The sequence below is a fragment of the Anomaloglossus baeobatrachus genome, chromosome 5 (assembly GCF_048569485.1).
Source record: "Anomaloglossus baeobatrachus isolate aAnoBae1 chromosome 5, aAnoBae1.hap1, whole genome shotgun sequence".
Classification (NCBI taxonomy): domain Eukaryota; kingdom Metazoa; phylum Chordata; class Amphibia; order Anura; family Aromobatidae; genus Anomaloglossus; species Anomaloglossus baeobatrachus.
In genome coordinates this window covers 527,099,562-527,113,587 of record NC_134357.1, presented here as the reverse complement: position 1 = coordinate 527,113,587, position 14,026 = coordinate 527,099,562, and the positions used below count along the sequence as shown (strand labels likewise).

General features: G+C 44.8%; 1 protein-coding gene across 1 annotated transcript in view; it reads left to right on the top strand.

Annotated features, from left to right (window-relative positions):
• The window catches only part of LOC142312901 (uncharacterized), a 266,818-nt gene that overhangs the window by 5,632 nt on the left and 247,160 nt on the right, over positions 1 to 14,026 (top strand). The window lies entirely within an intron of this gene.

Sequence of the window (14,026 nt, the reverse complement as noted above, 5' to 3'; positions counted from 1 at the left end):
GGCGCAAGAGGCGGTAATTTTAAACAAGCTTTGGCGCGCCTTGAGTGCAGGTGGATAGTCACGCTAGGGACTATGTCTCCTGGCGGGCTAAATGAACAATTGTCATTTGCCTCTTTTCTTTGACTCGCTAGATTCTTGTTCTCTGGTTGATTGTTGGACCTGATAATTGCTCCTGTTGCCTTTGGCTCCATTTTTTTTTTTGTGTTTTGTGTGTTTCTTTGTAGGTCTTTTTTCTTTTCCAAAAATTAAAAAACCTTTTTTGGGCGTAAGGTTTCCTCTTGATATATTTGGACTACCACATTCTTAATATTGGCGTATTGTCAAGCAGTCAAGCTGCATCTCCTTTGGTTCAGTAGTTATATATATCATGATGGCTTAAAAATCGTACGAAATTTCCGTCTGCAAAGAAGGGACATTCTCTTTAATTTTTGCAGGTTGTCCTTAGGATTTTTTGGCTCGCACCTAGTCAATTTCTAATGTAATGTTTCCATCGTATGATACTTATATTTGACATGTTCTGGAAATATTTTTTTCTTTGTATATTTAATACCTGATGAGAAATATATGTATATATTTTTTATATGACTCTATGCGCCAATGATGATTTAGGTACAGCTGTTGCTAGGAGAATTTATCTGTATTAATAAATAAGATCATGTCTCTAGTTAGCCATATGAAACTATTATACCACATGTGAGGTATGCATTTAATATACTAGGATATGTGCCTTATTTCACATGTATTATAGTGGAGTTGCGTGATATTTGTCTTGATCACATTGGGTATTTATTTGATTCACTAAGATCACTTCTCCGTGACCATACACAATTAGGATGTAGCCTGACTGCTTTTACAGAGTGTTACTGTTAGTCCCATTTTCTTACCTTGCATTGGGGTGCCCGTTGCGGTGTGACGCGTGCGCAGTGTTGCTTCCTACATGCCTGTGTCTGCCGGCTTCCGTACGGCGTGACGCGGGTGTCTGTGTGACGACACAGTAAACACCCGCGTCACTTCCGGGAAAGCCCAATGACACGTCCCTCTGCCCGAAGCACACACCTCCCGCGCGTCCAATCAAACGCCGCCACATGCACCTCTGCTGGCATTTAAACCAGCCGCCCGAAGTTGTACACACTACACCACGGCCCCCCGAGGAAGCTAACGAAACGTGCGCGTCGGGGCACGTTCTCCACACTGGCATCCACCTGAACATGGGTAATTATGTTTAATCCTTGATGACTGCTATTTAGTTGGGGAAAATTTATTTAATCTGTGACTATGTCACTATAGTGACCATTTGATGTTCCCCTCCTTTAAACGGCAGCCTGTATATCAATCCTTATTGACTCCCTGAATGCCCACAATACATTTATAATACAATATATGTTTTTGATGAATGTACTATATGTGAGGCCTTCCCTCATGAATATTCTAGGATATTGTAATTTTGCCATGTTTGGTGTCGGACCATAGTGCATTGTGTCAGGATCCCCTCCTGTATTAACCTGTTTGTGATATAACCACTATTTAATGTAATGTATTTATAAATCTTGCTCATAATATATTTTTTGGTAAAATAAAAAAACTTTTTAAATGCAAGATTTTTTTGACGCTTTATTACTATATGTGAGGACTATGATTCCCAGCTTTTTCTCCTGGTTAATACCACTACACCCCTATATACACCTGTATTATACTACACCCCTATATACACCTGTATTATACTACACCCCTATATACACCTGTAATATACTACACCACTACACCCCTATAAAACTACACCACTATATACTACACCCCCCCATATACCACACCTGTAAAACTACATTCCCATATACTACACCACTATACCCCAAATATTTGTCAACAGTTACCCCCCTCCCCCAGTCCCCCATTGTCCCGCAGGTTACTAGTAACCACTCACCTCTTCCTTCTTATTGTCCCCTCCTCAGGCACCTCCATACGTGCCCTCTGCTGAGCTGCTTCTCTTTCACATGCCCAGGCTGCGCCGATGCTGTTTTCTTAGGAGCCCCCACCGCTGCTTCTCTCCGTACGGGCCCTGGCTGCTGCAGCTTCTTCTCCTGCCGGGTGGGAACTTTTCAAATGACAGACGCACGCCGTACTGACGATATCAGGGCGCGAGTGTGTCACAGAGAAAGGTGTCGGGCAGGGAACAGAGGAGAGATTCCTGCGTTCCGCTGCCTGCACTGACTGTGCGGAGCTGCAGGATCGCTCCCTGCCCGGCATCGTGTGATGAGGGCGATCTGACCAAGGGTCTCCCGGAGCCTCAGATTGCCTTCATCACTGACCGGCCAGCAAGGACGTCTTGAGCCAGGTGGGCCGGTAACAGAGAGTAGGCGGGCCACCCCTTACCCAGGTCTGATCTTGTGTTTGTATGTGTATACAACTTTAGAACACAAAAAACTGTAATAAATTGTAAATATGTAATACAATATATATATATATATATATATATATATATATATATATATATATATTGTATTACATATTTACAATTTATTACAGTTTTTTGTGTTCTAAAGTTGTATACCAGTAAGTATATTTTATGTTCTATCTAAATATCTTGATTATTGTATCATAAAAATGATTAAATGTCTGATGTTCACATTGCACTACAATAAATTTTTCACTTAAATATAAGCAATATACTAAATGTTATATAATATTTCGCATGTTTTTGTTGAAAACTGTTTTTTGCCACTTACATAGTTTATTATATAGTGTTATATATAACACTGTGTAATACACTATGTAAGTGGCAAAAAAACAATTTTCAACAAAAACATACTAAATAACATTTGTGCAGTTTATGAATTTGTTCTAAGAAATAGAATTGCTTCCATCAGATCCTCCTTCTCAGATGACCTCAAATCTGACCTAATAATTTTAAGGCTAGAGAACAAGCTCTCTACACTAACTTGAGTTGGAGGCAAAGCCGTAACCACATGGGCAACATCTCTAATAATTTCCAGGTATAAAGGAATTGCCTCATGCACAGTCAGTTTTGATGAATGGATGAATTTTTCTATTTCTTTGAGAGCAAATGAAAACTTTTACTGAAATCTGGTCAATCTGCTTGCTATAGGAGACAGAGTGAAATATTTTTCCTTGCGGCAACGCTTTGCCTGCTCCATGTCATCCAAATACTTGTCAAAGTTAAACTCCTCATCTGATGAGGATGAAGATATGGCAGCAGTAGCACTGTCAAGCCCCAAGTTCTCTTCCTCCTGGCAGTCCTGTAGCCGCTCATCCTAACTGCTACCTCACTCAAAGCTTCTTTTCCTTTAGTAAGCTGTTGATCATCAAGCAGTATACGATGACTTGGGTCCACATAAACAGCTGCCAGAAGAATTTTATTTTCCAATAGCTGTGTCTCTCTCCGTTTCATTGAAGCAGAAATAACATCTGGGATTAAACCTCCTCTTTGGGACAAGCAAAATAGCAAGTTCTTCCACTCCCTTATGAAAATGCCAGGAGATAAATCCTCAGCTTGTTATTTTTTAGTCAAGGTAAATGGGTGATTAAGCAATTCCTTCAATTCAGCCACCTGTGCCCATTGACCTTCATTTGAGGTTACTTGAGGGTTCACCATATCTATAAGAAATGATTTAAGATCAAGTAATCGCTCAGTCATTAAATAAGTGCTGCCTCACCGAGTGGCTTGATCAACAATTGCCCCTTTCCCAGCATGTCTCTTCAAGATGGAATCAATTTTAGGGGTTCTGGCGGCAATAACCAATTTCCTCACTTTTCCAATCAGATTTCCAGCATGTCCGCCCAGTTTCACACATTCGGCTTTTCGCCGGTTTTGCAGATGTGGCGCACGCCAGTACAGTACGATACAGTACAGTGGCAGCGTCGCAACTTCCGGGTCACATGACAGCATGTGACCGGCGTTTGTCGCGCTGCCACTGTACTGTATACACTGTACTGGAGTGCGCCGCATCCGCAAAACCGGTGAAAAACCGGATGTGTGAAATCGGGGTCCCTCTTGCAGAGTATCTCTTATTGCCAGCTGCAGCGTGTGCACAACACAGCGCATGTGATGAATAAGAAAGTGTTTTGAAGCAGCTTCAACAAGATCATCTAATCCTAAAGTATCATTTTGCTGTTCTTCTGTTGTAATATCTGTTTGTTCCTCAGTTACATGAATAGCACTGTGGCCTTCCATCTCAAACATACTGAATCCTCAATTTTCTTCTAGCTGTTGTTCATTACTCTCATTCATCAGTTTAATTGTTCTTATCATGTTTGAAGTATTGTCCGCTACAATAGCAGGAACCTGTTCTTTTTTCAGTTTGTAATCTTGCAGAACTTTTTCTACTAAGGGTACCTTCACACTTAGCGATGCAGCAGCGATCTGACCTGGTCAGGATCGCTGCTGCATCGCTACATGGTCGCTGGTGAGCTGTCAAACAGGCAGATCTCACCAGCGACCAGTGAACAGCCCCCAGCCAGCAGCGACGTGCAAGCGACGCTGCGCTTGCACGGAGCCGCCGTCTGGAAGCTGCGGAGACTGGTAACTAAGGTAAACATCGGGTATGGTTACCCGATGTTTACATTAGTTACCAGCGCACAGCTGTGTGTGCAGGGAGCAGGGAGCCGCGCACACTGAGCGCTGGCTCCTTGCTCTCCTACCATAGCTACAGTACACATCGGGTTAATTAACCCGATGTGTAATGCAGCTACATGTGCAGAGAGCAGGGAGCCGCGCACACTGCTTAGCGCTGGCTCCTTGCTCTCCTAGCTGCTGTACACATCGGGTTAATTAACCCGATGTGTACAGCAGCTACATGTGCAGAGAGCCGGAGCCGGCAGCACAGGCAGCGTGAGAGCTGCAGATGCTGGTAACTAAGGTAAATATCGGGTAACCACCTTGGTTACCCGATGTTTATCTTGGATACAGCTTACCTCAGCTGTCAGACGCCGGCTCCTGCTCCCTGCTCGCTTCATTTGTCGCTCTCTTGCTGTCACACACAGCGATCTGTGTGTCACAGCAGGAGAGCGGCTTTGAAGAAAACGAACCAGGGCTGTGTGTAACGAGCAGCGATCTCGCAGCAGGGGCCAGATCGCTGCTCAGTGTCACACACAGCGAGATCGCTAATGAGGTCACTGCTGCGTCACAAAAAGCGTGACTCAGCAGCGATCTCTGCAGCGAGCTCGCTGTGTGTGAAGCACCCCTAAGGCCTGGAGAATCTGGCTGGTGTGATAAGCTTTACTATCTTTTACTGCCAGTGTCTTGCTAACAATTTCTTTCTTGTCACAAACATATCGAACATTGAAGGTAAAATAATTCAGTGAAATGCAGTGACTCTGGGCATCCCAGCAAAGGCAATGGGTTTCAAGACATGACATTCAGACACATCGTTTTGTGAGGATCCGTTTTTGTGCTCAAAAACAGATCCTCACAAAGAATGAGCATGTCAGTTTGTGGCAGTTTTCCAATCTGCTTTTGCTATTGAAAGCATTATTTATGAGCCCAGAAACCTTTCAGGTAATGCGGTTTTTAAAAAGCTGATCTACTTTTGCAGCTGACAAACGTATCCTCAAAAAATGCAGCAAAAACACTGTGTGTGAATGTAGCCTTAGATCAGGAATAGAACAGCCATTTATAGGAAATTTCATAACTTTCCCAAATTCCTATGAAAAAATATTCAGCACATTCTGCATTGCACTACTGTCCCCAATAGGAGTCGGAGTCGGTGCATTTTATACCGACTTCGACTTCACCAAAATGAGCTACGACTCCGACTCCACAGCCCTGCCTGAGGGTCTGATATGCTGGGGTAGAGCGTTCCAGAGTATGGGAGAGGAGCGAGAGAAATCTTATATGCGATTGTTGGAAGAGGAGATGCAAGGGGAGTAGAAAAGGAGATCTTGTGAGGATCTGCGGTTGCGTACAGGTAGGTACCAGGAGACTAGGTCACAGATGTATGGAGGAGACAGTTTTCCCATGGCTTTGTATGTCATGCTTAGTGTTTTGAACTAGAGTCTTTGGGCAATGGGAAGCCAGTTAAGAGATTAACAAAGAGGTGAGGCCGGGGAATAGGGGGAGACATGGATTAATCGGGCCGCAGAGTTTAGGACAAACTGGACGGGTGCAAGAGTGTTAGGAGGGGAGGCCACAGAGCAGGAGATTGCGGTAGTCAAGGCAAGAGATAATGAGGGCATGCACTAGTGTTTTTCTGATTCTTGGTTAAAGAATGCACGAACCCAGGAGATATTTTTGAGTTGTAGTCAGCAGGAGGTGAAGAGGTCTTGAATGTGCGGCTTGAAGGATAGAGGAGAGTCGAGGGTTACTCTGAGGCAACGAGCTTGTGAGATTAGGGAGAGTGAGCAGCCATCAACTTTGATGGATAGGCTTTTTGGGGGGGGTTGAGAGAGGAGGAGGAAAGATAATGAATTCAGTTTTGTTAAAACTTGTAAAACAAATGTTATGGTGAAGCAGTACTTGACGACTGGTTGGTGGATTATACCAATGATCCATAGATTGACGGCACCACCTACCTGACTGGATAATGAAAGAAACACTTTGTATGTTTTTAATGTCATGGACACATGACTAAGTGACATAGCTGGGGTTGTAGTTGGTGTAAAGAATAAGGTAGAAGGACTGTCTCTCTTAGTGCCGGCTATGAGGGCAGAGAGTGATGGGGGCGAGGTCTCATGATGTTTCAAAGATTACTGATCCCTGGTGTGTAGCGACCCATTTTTATTAGAGACTAGCTGTAGTACCCGGCGTTGCCCTGGATAGTAACCGTCTCTCTCCCAGTCTCTTGTTTGTCTCTCTCTCTGTCTCTCTCTCTGTCTGTGTCTCTCTGTCTGCCTCTTTCCCAGTCTGTCTCTTTCCCAGTCTGTCTGTCTCTATCTCAGTCTGACTGTCTCTTTGCCTGGCTATATTGACACGCCAACATTCTTCTGAAGTACTGGCTGCATTGTGGCTCCCAGCTCCATTGACTATAATGGAAGCAGGCTTTTTGGCAAATAACTGTAAAGCACAGGGTTAAAATTTACCCTCAAAACATAGTCTATGATATTCCCTGAGTCAAATGGGGTGTCTATGCAAAATTTCGAAATTGTACATGAGACGGTGCGGATTCCTTTAGCGGACATACACACAAACATACATACACTCAGCTTTATATATTAGATAGGTGAATTGCTTTGAAGAAATACAAATCCCATTGCATGATCGAGTCCCAGGATGTATTTCACTCCTGATCCGGTGTGTGAATCGACTGGATCAATATTCAGAATAAGAACAAGACTCATTTACATAAGTATACAGTGTGTCCACCCATATCCTGTCCACCGCCATTAACTTGAGAACGGCAGCAGCTATAGGCATAGAAGTGGTGTCTAGGTATAGTAAAGTAGTCATGTGCTACGCAATGAAACCACCTATAGCACCACCTGGTGGAAAACAACGGAGTTAGCATTTTTATCTCGAAAACAGAACGAGGTAGAGAAAAAAAGTGAATTACAAAGTTGTAGGGCATCATCAATTCAATACGAATCGACACCTTGCATACAGAAATTCTATGATATGAAACCCATGACACCCCCCCCCAAAAAAACATTGAATGCTGGTCATGCATATGGCGCTCATTTAACTTTGATGCTCAAAATGGCCTCCGTCAGCTGCAATGCACATCTGGACTCTGGACAGCATACTGTATCTTGCTGCACGTTGTGCAATATGGTAGGTGACACGTTGGCACAAGCATCTGTGATACGTCGTCGTAGGTCCTGCAATGTTGGTGGAGGTGTCGCATACACCTGCTGTTTGATGTGACCTCACAGAAAGAAGTCCAATGGGGTCAGGTCAGATGAGCGTGGAGGCCACTCCACGCAGCCACCATACCCAATGACTTGTTGGAAGGTCTCCATGAGGTATCGCTTCACGTCCGCAGCCTTGTGAGTTTTACACGTTCTAATCATAGCATTTCTGTATGCAAGGTGTCGATTCGTATTGAATTGATGATGCTCTACAACTTTGTAATTCACTTTTTTTCTCTATCTCGTTCCGTTTTCGAGATAAAAATGCTAACTCCGTTGTTTTCCACCAGGTGGGGCTATATGTGGTTTCATCGCATAGAGCATGGCTACTTTACCCTACCTAGACACCACTTCTATGCCTATAGCTGCCCCGGTTCTCAAGGTAATGGCGGTGGACAGGATATGGTTAGACGCACTATATATATACAGTGCCTACAAGTAGTATTCAACCCCCTGCAGATTTAGCAGGTTTACACATTCGGAATTAACTTGGCATTGTGACATTTGGACTGTAGATCAGCCTGGAAGTGTGAAATGCACTGCAGCAAAAAAGAATGTTATTTCTTTTTTTTATTTTTTTTTTTAAATTGTGAAAAGTTTATTCAGAGGGTCATTTATTATTCAACCCCTCAAACCACAAGAATTCTGTTTGGTTCCCCTAAAGTATTAAGAAGTATTTCAGGCACAAAGAACAATGAGCTTCACATGTTTGGATTAATTATCTCTTTTTCCAGCCTTTTCTGACTAATTAAGACCCTCCCCAAACTTGTGAACAGCACTCATACTTGGTCAACATGGGAAAGACAAAGGAGCATTCCAAGGCCATCAGAGACAAGATCGTGGAGGGTCACAAGGCTGGCAAGGGGTACAAAACCCTTTCCAAGGAGTTGGGCCTACCTGTCTCCACTGTTGGGAGCATCATCCGGAAGTGGAAGGCTTATGGAACTACTGTTAGCCTTCCACGGCCTGGACAGCCTTTGAAAGTTTCCACCCGTGCCGAGGCCAGGCTTGTCCGAAGAGTCAAGGCTAACCCAAGGACAACAAGGAAGGACCTCCGGGAAGATCTCATGGCAGTGGGGACATTGGTTTCAGTCAATACCATAAATAACGTACTGCACCGCAATGGTCTCCGTTCCAGACGAGCCCGTAAGGTACCTTTACTTTCAAAGCGTCATGTCAAGGCTCGTCTACAGTTTGCTCATGATCACTTGGAGGACTCTGAGACAGACTGGTTCAAGGTTCTCTGGTCTGATGAGACCAAGATCGAGATCTTTGGTGCCAACCACACACGTGACGTTTGGAGACTGGATGGCACTGCATACGAACCCAAGAATACCATCCCTACAGTCAAGCATGGTGGTGGCAGCATCATGCTGTGGGGCTGTTTCTCAGCCAAGGGGCCTGGCCATCTGGTCCGCATCCATGGGAAGATGGATAGCATGGCCTACCTGGAGATTTTGGCCAAGAACCTCCGCTCCTCCATCAAGGATCTTAAGATGGGTCGTCATTTCATCTTCCAACAAGACAACGACCCAAAGCACACAGCCAAGAAAACCAAGGCCTGGTTCAAGAGGGAAAAAATCAAGGTGTTGCAGTGGCCTAGTCAGTCTCCTGACCTTAACCCAATTGAAAACTTGTGGAAGGAGCTCAAGATTAAAGTCCACATGAGACACCCAAAGAACCTAGATAACTTGGAGAAGATCTGCATGGAGGAGTGGGCCAAGATAACTCCAGAGACCTGTGCCGGCCTGATCAGGTCTTATAAAAGATGATTATTCGCTGTAATTGCAAACAAGGGTTATTCCACAAAATATTAAACCTAGGGGTTGAATAATAATTGACCCACACTTTTATGTTTAAAATTTAACTGAGCAACATAACTTGTTGGTTTGTAAGATTTATGCATCCCACTGTGATCAGCTGCTAGGTTAATCTGTTTCACATCTTAATAGATCTCACGGTAAAGAAGCCGTGTCTTCTATTGAAATTTAACCTTTTTTCAGAGGAAGTGCATTTTTAAAAGGTTTCTACATGAAACAGCTTTTGATCATATTCTTTTTATGGCCCATTAATAATATGGTACTTTCTACAATTTAATCATATCGCCCCTCCAGACAGCTATCTTAATCTTTCCTCGTAATTAAGGCTATGTGCGCACGTAGCATTTGTCCCTGCAGAAATTTCTGCAGCGATTTGAACAGCACACGTGCGCTTCAAATCGCTGCAGAAAGAGTCCGTAATGAAAAAAAAAGAGCGGGGACTGCATGCAGAGCGCACGGAAGAAGTGACATGTCACTTCTTAGAATGTGCGCTTCGGGCAGCAGCCTAAGCGCTGCGCTCTAATACGCCACGTGCGCACGTCTCCTGCATAATCTTCATAGATTATGCTGGGGACGCAGGACGCATGCAGTTATGCTGCGGTGCAGATCGAAGCGTAACTGCATACAAATATGCAACGTCCGCACATAGCCTAAGATCCTCCATGCCTCTTAGGAGTTTTGTAGCTCTTTGTATTTTTTCTAACTTTTTTCCAGGGCACTCTTTCTATGAATCACACATATGCTTTGAAAAGTGGGAGTATAACATCACTGTCTCGCAAGTCTGTGCCTCTTTTAATACAGGACATTATCCTACTGGTTTTACAAGCTGATGATTGGCTTTGTGTACTGATATTTAGTATATAATGTACATATACAACCAGATCCTTCCTTACAAGTGACTCTCTTATTTTTATTCCATTCCCAAGATATGGTGCATTCAGGTTATAAGTGTACAGATTACATACAAGGTGGCCATAAAATAACCTAACGTGTTTGCAACCGTGTGCAGACTGACACAGTGGACAGAATTGTCTAAAAATTGTTATGTATGCTATTCAAGGCATGGGGAAACAGAAGGCATCTTAACATTTTTTTTATACCAAACCCCCAACCAGGTGAAAAATTGGCGCTATGCAGTGAGAGTGTGGCCCAAAAACCGTGTGCCGATAATTGTAGATGTCACAATTGTTCCACAGACTAGCATAACTGTTCAATATGGCCGCCATTATACATGGTTATCATGTTCATTCAATGCAGAACATGCTCAATGCTTATGTGTAACATGTCTGGTGGAATGCTGCGCACTTCTAAAATGATGTGGTCTTTGAGGTCAGCCAGGGTGTCGACATTTCTCCGATAAACACGCTCTTTCAAGTGTCCCCACAACCAGAAATCACAAGGATTGAAATCGGGCAAACGCGGTGACCATGCGTTAGGGAAGGAGCGGCTCAAAATCCTGTCATCAGGAAAATGTGCACTCAGAATGTTCTTCACAAGAATTGTGATGTGAGGAGGTGCTCCATCATGCATGAAAGTGGTCGTCTGAAGACACTGCCGTTATTGGAGTTGCAGAACGACCACTGTTTTTTCCAGCATTGTCTGGTATATCCCTGCTGTCGTGGAACAAGTAGCAACCCCAGTTGGCCTCATTTCTTCATAAAAGAACAGTCCGAGGATGAATGATGAGGTGAAGCCACACCAAAAGGTTACCTTTGGCAAATGCAGCACAACCCCCTCGACCGCTTGGGGATTTTTGGTAGCCTATATGCCACAGTTTTATGCGTTGACCGTTCCATTCAGGTAAACATGTGCTTAGTTGCACCACAGAACATTCCATGGACAATTGCCATCCACTTCCACTCTCGCCAGAAACAATAATGCAAATGTCATGCGAGTATTATAGTTACGAGGAAGACGTTATTAATAATGGCTAATTTTGTATGGGTATGCCCGCAATACCTTTCAGAGAACTTTCCACACTGTGCTGTATGGGAACCCCAATTGTCTGGAAACACTGCGTGCACTGCTGTTCCCGGCAGGGTTGTTCGTGTCCTGTTCCACGATGGCAGCGGCAATGTCCTCCACAACCTCTCTGCTTACCGGTCGTCTCCCCTGCCCTGGCTGAACACAGTAACCCTGTTGCCTCAAAACGTGTCATCATCTGTCTCAGTGAATTGACAGCCATTGGACCGCTATGTGTGTGAAGGTCTTTCAAATGACTAAAGGCTCTCAGTGAAGCTGTAGCATTCCTGACATTCTCATAAAACAACCGCACTAAGGCTATGTGCGCACTAGAAATGTGAAGTTTCTCAAGAAAATTTCTTGAGAAACTTCTGCCAGTGAAAGATTTCCGGACCTGCGGAAAAAATCCGCACCAAATCCGCATGCGGTTTTGCCGCGGATTTGCCGCGGATTTACCGCGGATTTACCGCAGGTTTGTCCCTGCAATAAATAATAAAGATAATCGATAGACAGATAATGGATAGAGGGAAAGATGGATAGATGAATAGATGAATAGATAGATAGAGGGATAGATAGATGAATAGATGAATAGATAGATAGATAGAGGGATAGATGGATAGATAGAGGGATAGATAGATAGATAGATAGATAGATGAGAAAAACCTATATAATGTTCCACCTCCCTGCATTTTCTAAGCTGGCACCCTTTAGTGACTTTCATGTGGCACTAAAGGGTGCTTAGCCTTGTATTTAGCCATAAAATAAATAAATAATTAAAAAAAAACGACGTGAGGTCCCCCCATTTTTTGTAGCCAGCTAGGGTAAAGCAGACGGCTGCAGCCTGCAGACCACAGCTGGCAGCTTCACCTTGGCTGATAATCCAAAACAGTGGGCACCCCACGCTGTTATTTTAAATTATATAAATAATTTAAAACAAAAAACGTGCGGTCCCCCCCATATTGGATCACCAGCCAAGGTAAAGCGGACAGCTGGGGTCTGATATTCTCAGACTAGGGAGGTCCACTGTTATTGGACACTCCCCAGCCTAAAAATAGCAGGCCGCAGCCGCCCCAGAAGTGGCGCATCCATTAGACGTGCCAATCCTGGCGCTTTGCCCCAGCTCATCCCGCGCCCTGGTGCGTTGGCAAACGGGGTAATATATGGGGTTGATGCCAGATGTGTAATGTCACCTGGCATCAAGCCCTGGGGTTGGTGAGGTCAGGCGTCTATCAGATACCCGACATCACCAACCCAGTCAGTAATAATTAAAAAATAGACAACAAAAAAAGTTTTATTTGAAAAAACACTCCCCAAAACATTCCCTCTTTAACCAATTTATTGAAAAGAGCACAATCAATTCCACGTCCGGCGTAATCCAATAAGGGGGGGGGGGGGCACGGCGATCCATACCATAGTCGCTGTCCCAGTCAATGAAGAACAGAATGTTCCCCATTGGCTGGGAGAGCAATGCAGTGACCTGAGCTAACATCAATAGGTCAGCTCAGGTCACTGCAGGGGATGACGAGCGCTGCCATCAGGAGCATAGATGAGATCATTACCTTCTGTGATCATCTCCTGTACTGCTGACGTCAGCGCTGTCACTAACTTCTATGCCCGCCGCGTTGTCAGAAGTATCGCGAGAACCCGTGACGTCACCGCTAGTGACAGTCTCGGGCCGCTCGCGAGACGGGCATAGACAGCAGTGACCGCGGTGACGTCAGGAGGCAGGAGATCGTCACAGCAGGTAATGATCTCACCTCCTGACAGCAGCGATCGTCATCCCCGCGGCTCCCAGCACTGCAGGATGTCAGTGTCTGCCTGCGCTGCCGCGTGACAGGCTGCTGACACTGCGGGCAGACACTGACACCCTGCAGTGCAGTGTCAGTGTCTGCCTGTGTCAGTGTCTGCCTGCACTGCAGCGTGACAAGCTGCTGACACTGCGGGCAGACACTGACACCCTGCAGTGCAGGCAGCCGCGAGGCCGGAGCAGGACACAGACTGCACGGGCAACTGGAGGTCGCACGGAAGTGCTTCTGTGCGGCGTCCAGGGAGTGCGACGTCTGTGTTTACTCTGCTCCGCCTCCTCTTCCTGGCATAATGACATCGCTTCCTGCAAAACCGCAGGCAGCGATGAGCATTCCCGCAGGTAATTCGTGGCTATTCCGGTGGTATACCGCACATCATTGCTACCTGCGGAATGCCCCCGGAATACCGCAGGTACCTGCGGAAATTAATGGACATGCACATTTTCTCAAGAAAGTTTCTCGAGAAAATTTTCTCAAGAAATTTTCTTGAGAAAAATCCGCACAGTGCGCACAACTATTTTTTTTTCTCATTGAATTTCATGGGAAATGTCTGCACAAAGATTGCAGACATTTCTCAAGAAATTTCCGGGGCAAATCCGCGGGTAAATCCGCAGGTAAAAAGCTCTAGTGCGCACATAGCCT